The sequence below is a fragment of the Camellia sinensis genome, chromosome 3 (assembly GCF_055761805.1).
Source record: "Camellia sinensis isolate YWXY chromosome 3, ASM5576180v1, whole genome shotgun sequence".
NCBI classification, from domain to species: domain Eukaryota; kingdom Viridiplantae; phylum Streptophyta; class Magnoliopsida; order Ericales; family Theaceae; genus Camellia; species Camellia sinensis.
In genome coordinates this window covers 181,643,082-181,650,799 of record NC_138963.1, presented here as the reverse complement: position 1 = coordinate 181,650,799, position 7,718 = coordinate 181,643,082, and positions in this window count along the sequence as shown.

Genomic DNA, 7,718 nt, shown 5'->3' with positions numbered 1-7,718 from the left:
TTGCTGAAACAAGGGTCCCGCTCGAGCGGACATGCAGACAAAAAGAATACGTTCGAGCGTGGATTACTCCGCTCGAGCGGACTGCAGGCTACAGTAAAAGTACTGGATGCATGAAATTCACGCTCGATGGGCGCTCGATACCCACTCGAGCGTGAGACACAAGTTCTCGCTTGAGCGTGAATTACCCTGCTCGAGCAGACTGTAAACACATGCAAGGTACTGGATACACGAAATTACCGCTCGAGCATCATTTTACCCGCTCGAGCGTACTGCATGAACCCAGTATGTACGCTCGAGCGTGGAGTTTCCCGCTCGAGCGTGAGTCCAAAATCTAGAATTTCCAGATTCGAACCTCAAGCTCAAAACTCAACTACAATGCATCAAATTCGACCCCTTTTGGGCTAATTTTCTGGAAAACACTTGTAAACTCATAATATAAGATGTTTCAAAACTCAATTTGTAAAATCAAAGCCAAAGGGTGAGTCAATTGAACACAATTTCAAGTAAAACTTCAAGAATTAATAAAGAACAAAACATGCAAGTGTTCAATTGAATCCAGTGCTCCAAGAATGTAGCCAAATGCAAGATTAAACTCAAAATCATGATGAACTCATGGACTATAACTAGAACATAGCCTTGCATGCAAGAAATTCCATGAAAACACTTCAAATTGTTATGATATGAACATGCATGCATGAATTAAGCTTAAATTCAACATGTTTGAGTTAATCCTAGACTTAGGTAAGTAATTTCATATGAACCATGCAAGAACTAACTCAATTCACAATTAAGAAGGTAATTCTCCTACCTTAAGTCTTCAATTCCAAGCCTAGAAGCTCAAGTATGCACACAATTCTTCAATTCTTCCAAGTTCAAGCTCAAATCTCTTGTTAAAAACAAGTCTCTCACACTCTCACTCTTTCTCACGTTTTTTGTCTCTAAAGGTTGAACAAGAGTGATGTATCAAAGACTCCAAACAATGTTGTAGGTAGTGGCCCACTAAAGGGCAATTTCGTAAATAATTGGACTAATGTAATTTAACGTTATTTAATCTAATTTAATCGCTCCGAACCGAAATTTAATTAAACCTATCATAAAATTCTATAAATTCTAACTAGCACATAAATCAAGCCAATTTCTAATTTGGACGCCGATAAGGCTTTCAATTCGCAATTTAAAGTCAGAGATATGAACATATCATTTTATCGCAAACAGATAGAAACACGTAAATAATGCAATACACATGCATATTATTCCAAATCCTTCCTAGATTACTATTAAGAATAATTAATCATGAATTAGCATTAATCGGAGGTCGGGGTCATTACAGTTTCACAGAGTCTTCCAACTTTGCATACCAAATAGCCGCTATCCGTAACAAGGTCCAGCCGAAAAGCGACAACTTTTGAAGTCTGGTGAGGCCCATTGGCCTCAGGATATCTGAGAATAACCATAGATGGACCATGGGATCCCCAGAGCCATCAAAATGGTCTATGTGTGGTATTTTGAATCTGTTCGGCAAAGTTATTGCAAAGTCGGTGTATCCACCCTCGATATTAGGGATTGAGTTCACACCCTATGCCCGCTTGAAAAGCTTTTCCAGCTTGTTGACCTTTAGTGTCATTGGGTCAACTTTGAATTCAAACGGCGCCTCAGTTTGGTACACTGGTGCCTTGGAGGCTTGTGGTGGGATGGGGTCTATTGGAATGCCCTAATTTTCAGTCTGAGCATTAGCAGTGATTCCGGGTACTGAGATACCCACTGGAGGTGCATGGGAAGTAGAAGCCGCTACTTACTGTGGTTGCTGTTGCTGCAGCCTATTTATCATCGCAACTTGATGGGCTGTAACTTTAGCTTGGCGGGCAGCATCTTGCTGCATGGTTTCAATGGTTTACTGGAGATGATGACGCAAGTTTTCCATGCTAACTAGGGGATGTTGAGCCATCGGAACCGACAAATAATCTTTTACTGGAGTGGAAATAGAAGACTGAGCCTGACTGGGCACATGTGAAGTAAAAGGTGACTACCGGACTGGTGAATTATGCCTAACCCTCCTCCATCTCGTAACTGGTGGGAGTGAAGCAAACACAGGTTGTTCCCTAAAAAGATCCTCGAATCTGTAAAGTCTTTTTACACAAGTCCAGAGTGCTTGGGGGGTAACCGAATTGTCTAAAGCAATTATGAGAAACTACCTTGCAAAACGAAATAAAGTGAAAAAAAATCAGAAACGAGACAGCACCTTAGCTCAGATGTGAACAAGATACAGTTGTAATCATAAGCTGTAGAATTGTACTCAACATTGATTTCTACCCCCAAAAACTAATACCCAAACTTGCAACTGATACATACATTCCTGTAGAGTTTCACTCTAAAAGCACATACCAGTTAAGTGAGAGCCAAAACACCCCTATGATGGGGTAGGGTTACACTGTTCTAGTTTCATCAGGAACTAGGGTTAGCTATTTAAGCAAAGTGGTTTCACACAATTCTGTATTCGGGTAAGTAACCAGTCTTAGTTTGGAACAGTCTCTATGGCTTCCGATATGCAACTAGGCCGATTGGTCAAAAAGGGATACCTTAGCAAGACTACCTAATATATCTCTCACACCTAACACCAAGAAGTGAAAGGAGGATCAAACGGTACAACGGTAGTCCAGATCCAAGGGTTGTGTTTCCATCGTGGCAGAGCCCGCGACCGGTAAGCCTTTTGGCAAGCTTTTCTAAGCAAGCTTCCGGCAAACCGTCCAGGAATAGCAGATGGCAAACACAGTGATTTAGGCACACCAATGCAAATGCAAATGTAAAGAAATACATAAGTGTAAATAAAATGTCATATCATGAGTTCAAGTCAAGTTCTCTAAGTCCCCAGCAGAGTCCCCAACAGAGTCGCCAGAAACTATGGCTTGCCTTTTTCGCGCCCCCTTTCGGAAGGTTTGAAAGAAAGCTCTACAGTTCAGACTCCCGTGATTCTGAATCTCATCTCACAAGTGCAATGTGAAATTGATAAACACCAAAGAGTCCAAATTCGTCAAATCTTTTGAAAAATCGATTTTGGGATCAAAATTTCAAAATTAGACTGCTTTGCTAGATACAGAGTCGCCACCTAAATATTTATTTTAGGGAAATTTAGGAAACCCATGACTTGTGCCAAAGGCCACATGTCTGTCATCACCAAAGTTGCCTCGGCTCGGGAACTTAGGTACGAGAGGGGAAGGTCATGAATTGAGCCACCCCGCTCGCCCGATCAAAGATCGGCCACTACTAATCATGATATGATTTTTATGTACATTATGTGCTCTTGTTCCGGTTATTAGGCTAGCTTTACTATGTGATGCGCACAAACAAGTATAGACTAGTTTGCTTAAGCTGGAACAATTCAATTTCATGTGTTGTTTTGTGAAAAGGGTTTGAATTTGCTACCTTAAGTGGGCTTAAAGTTTCTGAAGTTGCCTTTCAACAAAGTGGGCTTAAAACTGTGAATTTGCCACTAGACATAGTGGGCTTAAACGCACATTTATTGAATCTTTCCAATTCAAACAACAAGCCTTCATCCACAGGCATTCAAACAGTTTAGCAAGTAAGCATTTAGTCTCATGGCAAGCATGCAAGTATGCTAAAGTACTAAAAACTCACCTAGTACTCCAAACTAAGATAAAACAAAAGAGTTAGAAAAATATGCATGATTCCTAACTGTATAAGATGTCTAATACAACATATGCAATAATGTAATTAATAGGCTCGGCTACTAATATGGCATATGATTCAATTAAATGACATGTGGTTAAACACGTATTCAACGAAGTATTTAAAATGACAATGCAGTTTGAATGATGCGCCGAGCCTTAGTGCATGCAAGACATATACATTATTATATTTTGCTCTAACGAAAGAGAGTCTGAATGAATAACTAAGCTAAACTAATTAGCAACTAATTAAGCTAATAAAGCTAATTAGGCTAAGAAAATTAGGCTAAGAAAATTAAGCTAATTATTACAAACCAAAATAAATAACTAGCTAAACTAATTAACTAATTATTACAACAACAAATGAACTAATTAGTTAACTAACTAATTAAATGATTACAAAACAGTTGCAACTAATAATTAAACCAAGTAACTAAACTAAGATAATTAGCTGCTCCGCATCGGGAAATGAAAGATATGCATGCGCATGCTCGGTTTCCACCCGAAAAGACCTCTGTTTTGCTCTCGAAAGCCTCTGTTTGCACAATTGAACACTTCCAGAACAATTTTGCTGCACCTTACCAACATTCTGCTAAGGTTTGCATTTGTGGCCAGCCGGCCACTGGTGAAGATTGCCGGCCACCTGCCGGCCATGAAAGTGGCCTGCCGGCCACTTGCCAACCATGGATAGTGGCTGCCGGCCACTGATGCACTGGTTCATCTTGCTGCAATAAAGGACAAATAGAGCAAAAAGAGAGTATTCCCACAGATTGTTTGCACAAGTCACCCCTCATTTTCATGAACAAATCCAAGGAGTTGTGAACTTAAGCGACAAACCACCAACTCAAGCAATTTCATTGCATGCTGGCTTGTGACTCAAGATGTACAAGTTCAATAAATGCAAAGTGAGACACACAAGAACCATCACCCCACCATACATGATCAACGACAATGGAGACCTAAAAACTTGACACATTTCATCACTTTGAGTATGAAATGTCCCAATTTTCTTTGTGTTCAATTAACGTCCGATTGAACACACATCACACAAGTTATTATCTTGTTCATTTTTAATCCCAAGTTTTAATTACTCTTTTTTAACTTACCAACCATTCTTTAATCTAATTAAGTCCAAAGGTGAATTAAAGTCCTCTAATGGAAAGAGAGCTCAAAACACAAGTTGCTTTAGGTATGAAAGAAGTATCATACCGTTGGTAATAAGCCCCCTAAGGGATTAAACCATTAAGTATGAAACCTCAATTTCACACTTAGGCAAACAAGTGACTTGAAACCACTTTCAAAGCAAAATTAAAAGTCAAGAAAAGAGGGAGGTTGCAGAGATGATTAGTACTGAAATTAAGTGTGAAAAGCACCAAAAAATGCAATCAACTCAAACAAGTGGTGTCTAAAGGCCTAAAACACCAAGCTTGTGAGAACTATTACACTACAACTATACAATACAAGACTCAAATGCAACAACCAACCCAAAATAGAGTTAAAACAGCCTAAATTAGAGGCTAAAACATGCTAAAATTAAGCTACAACAAGCTAGCAAAATAAGCTAAAGCATGGCACCAACAAACAAGACACAAGGAGAGGAGGCTAACCCCTCCAAATTTGAACTTCAAAACATGATTTTCACCACTGAAAAAGCTCTGAAATTTAGTGGTTGAAAAAAGATAGTTTGAAAGTGGAAAAGCCTTACAAATAAGGTACAAAGAACGGTGAATCACCCCCTACCTTAAAATGGCTTCAAACCACAAATTTGAGCCCACTTTAACAAAGTTTTTATGACCCAAAAACAACTCAAAAACAGGGAGAAAAAGATAGGAAAACAAGTATGCAAAGTAAGCTAACAAAGCAAATATTTTACCTCTTAAAGAGAAGAGTGATTCTAGGCAACAAGTCAAGCCAAAACTAGCTTCAAAAGCTCCAAGAAGACCCTAAGGAACCTCAACTCAAAGGTGATTAAGTTTAGTTAAGGAAGTATAGGCAAGAGTGTAGTGTAAGTAGGCAAAAGTATAAAGAATTTCTAGAGAGAGAGAGAGAGAGAGAATTGTAAAGAGAGATGAAAATTTTGAGTCTAAATTTTCTAACCTCAAAACATAAGAGAGGGGGTCCCTATATATAGAAAACATGAAATCTATACAAGGAGATCCAGCCCTCCACGTGTGGACAGATATAAGTATCTGTGCAAACAGCTGGCACAGTTGGCATAAAACATCTACAGAAAACACCGAGGGCCAGCCGGCCATCAATGATGGCCGACAAGGCATCATTGATGGCAAGTGAGGCACATCAATGGCCGGCAGACAAGAAATGATGGCCGGTAGCCTCCAGGGATGACCGGCAAGCCACCAGAGATTGTAGGACAGAAAGACCAAGGCATGGTCCAAAAATGAGACAAAATGGATATAGGGTTTGAAAGGCTCAAAGTTGTGGCGTTTCGCTAAGGACTTTGAGTGCTTGGCGAGCAAATAGACTCATCATCGGATGTACCTACAAGAACATGCAAGTCTTAAAAGGCCATAAAAAATGAGGTGTCTACAATGGTAAGGTATTGATTTGAGCTGCTAGATATTCTGAATGGCTGGAGAGAGCAATCCCAGTAGCTAACTTAGCCAATTGATTCATTTTAGATAACACCACCTGATTTTGGTGAATTCCAATGCTCCAGCACACCATAAACACAAAACCCAAAACCTCAAGATCATGGAGCAAAGAAAGGTGCCACACCCAATCAAAAAGGCTACAATATAATCCACGTTGCCAAATCGGATCAAGCCCCACAGCTATCCAAACCTACTTCGCAAAATCACAAGTAAACAAGCAATGATGGACTGTCTCCTCTCCCACAACAGACAGCATAACTATCCCATAAAGGAACCCGTTTTTTCACTAATTTGCTTTCACAGGGAGAATATCAAGACTACTTTCCATGCAAATACACGAATTTTCGATGAAATTTTCAACCTCCATAGCTTGTTCCAGAACATTTTTGTATTCAATTCATCCTCTAAGGAACCAACACCCATATTTATCAAAATTAACCCGATCTAACTCCAATAAATAAGTTGATTTAACTGTGAAAACACCCTTATTCGAATAATGCCAAATAAGAGTGTCTGGAGGCCCATTTTGACAGAGAGGAATTTCTATAGTTTGAGGACCATCAATAGAATGTTAGGAATTGACCATTTCTAACCAAGATCGGTGAGACACGAAATAACAAATAAAGAAGAAACACAAATCAAACAAATCACACACACAAGAATACAAGGATTTACGTGGTTCACCTCAGAATAGGGCTATGTCCACGGCTGCTGCGGTTTTTCACTATGATCAGAAAAATACAACTCTCTCTTAACTTAAAACAGACGCCTCCTCATCTATTTATAAGTATAAAATTAGGATTACACGGAAGCACAAGGGAATTAGGAAAAGTACCCAAACCCTCCATTGGACCCAATGTTTGAGGGAACAGTAGGGTTAAGTGAATAGTACTTATCAGGGTCCGCTGACCCAATAATCTCCCACTTGGAACCTGATAACACAAGCTCTCCATCATCTTCATCACATAGAGGAACGCCACAACAACTTGATCTTCCTTCATTAATCTTGAAGGCCAACTGAAGTTGTTTGTCAATGGTAACTGTCTTGGTCAATATGTCTGTTGGATTCTTACTGACTTGGATCTTCTCAAGAGACAAGACTCCATCATCTACAAGTGAACGAATAAAATAATATCGTAGCTGAATGTGTTTCGTCCTAGAATGAAAAGTTGGATTCTTTGCAAGATGAATAGCACTTTGACTGTCACTATGCAAAATACCCATCTCTTGCATCTTACCTAACTCTGCTAGGAAATTCTATAACTAAGTCATCTTCTTCCTAGCTTCATAATAGCAACATACTCAGTCTCTGTTGTAGAAAGGGCCACAATCTTCTGTAACTGTGAAATCTAACTCACTGCTGTACCACCTGTAGACCGCTCGAAACTCCGCTCTGCGCGCGAGGGCGCCAATCGTAGTTTTA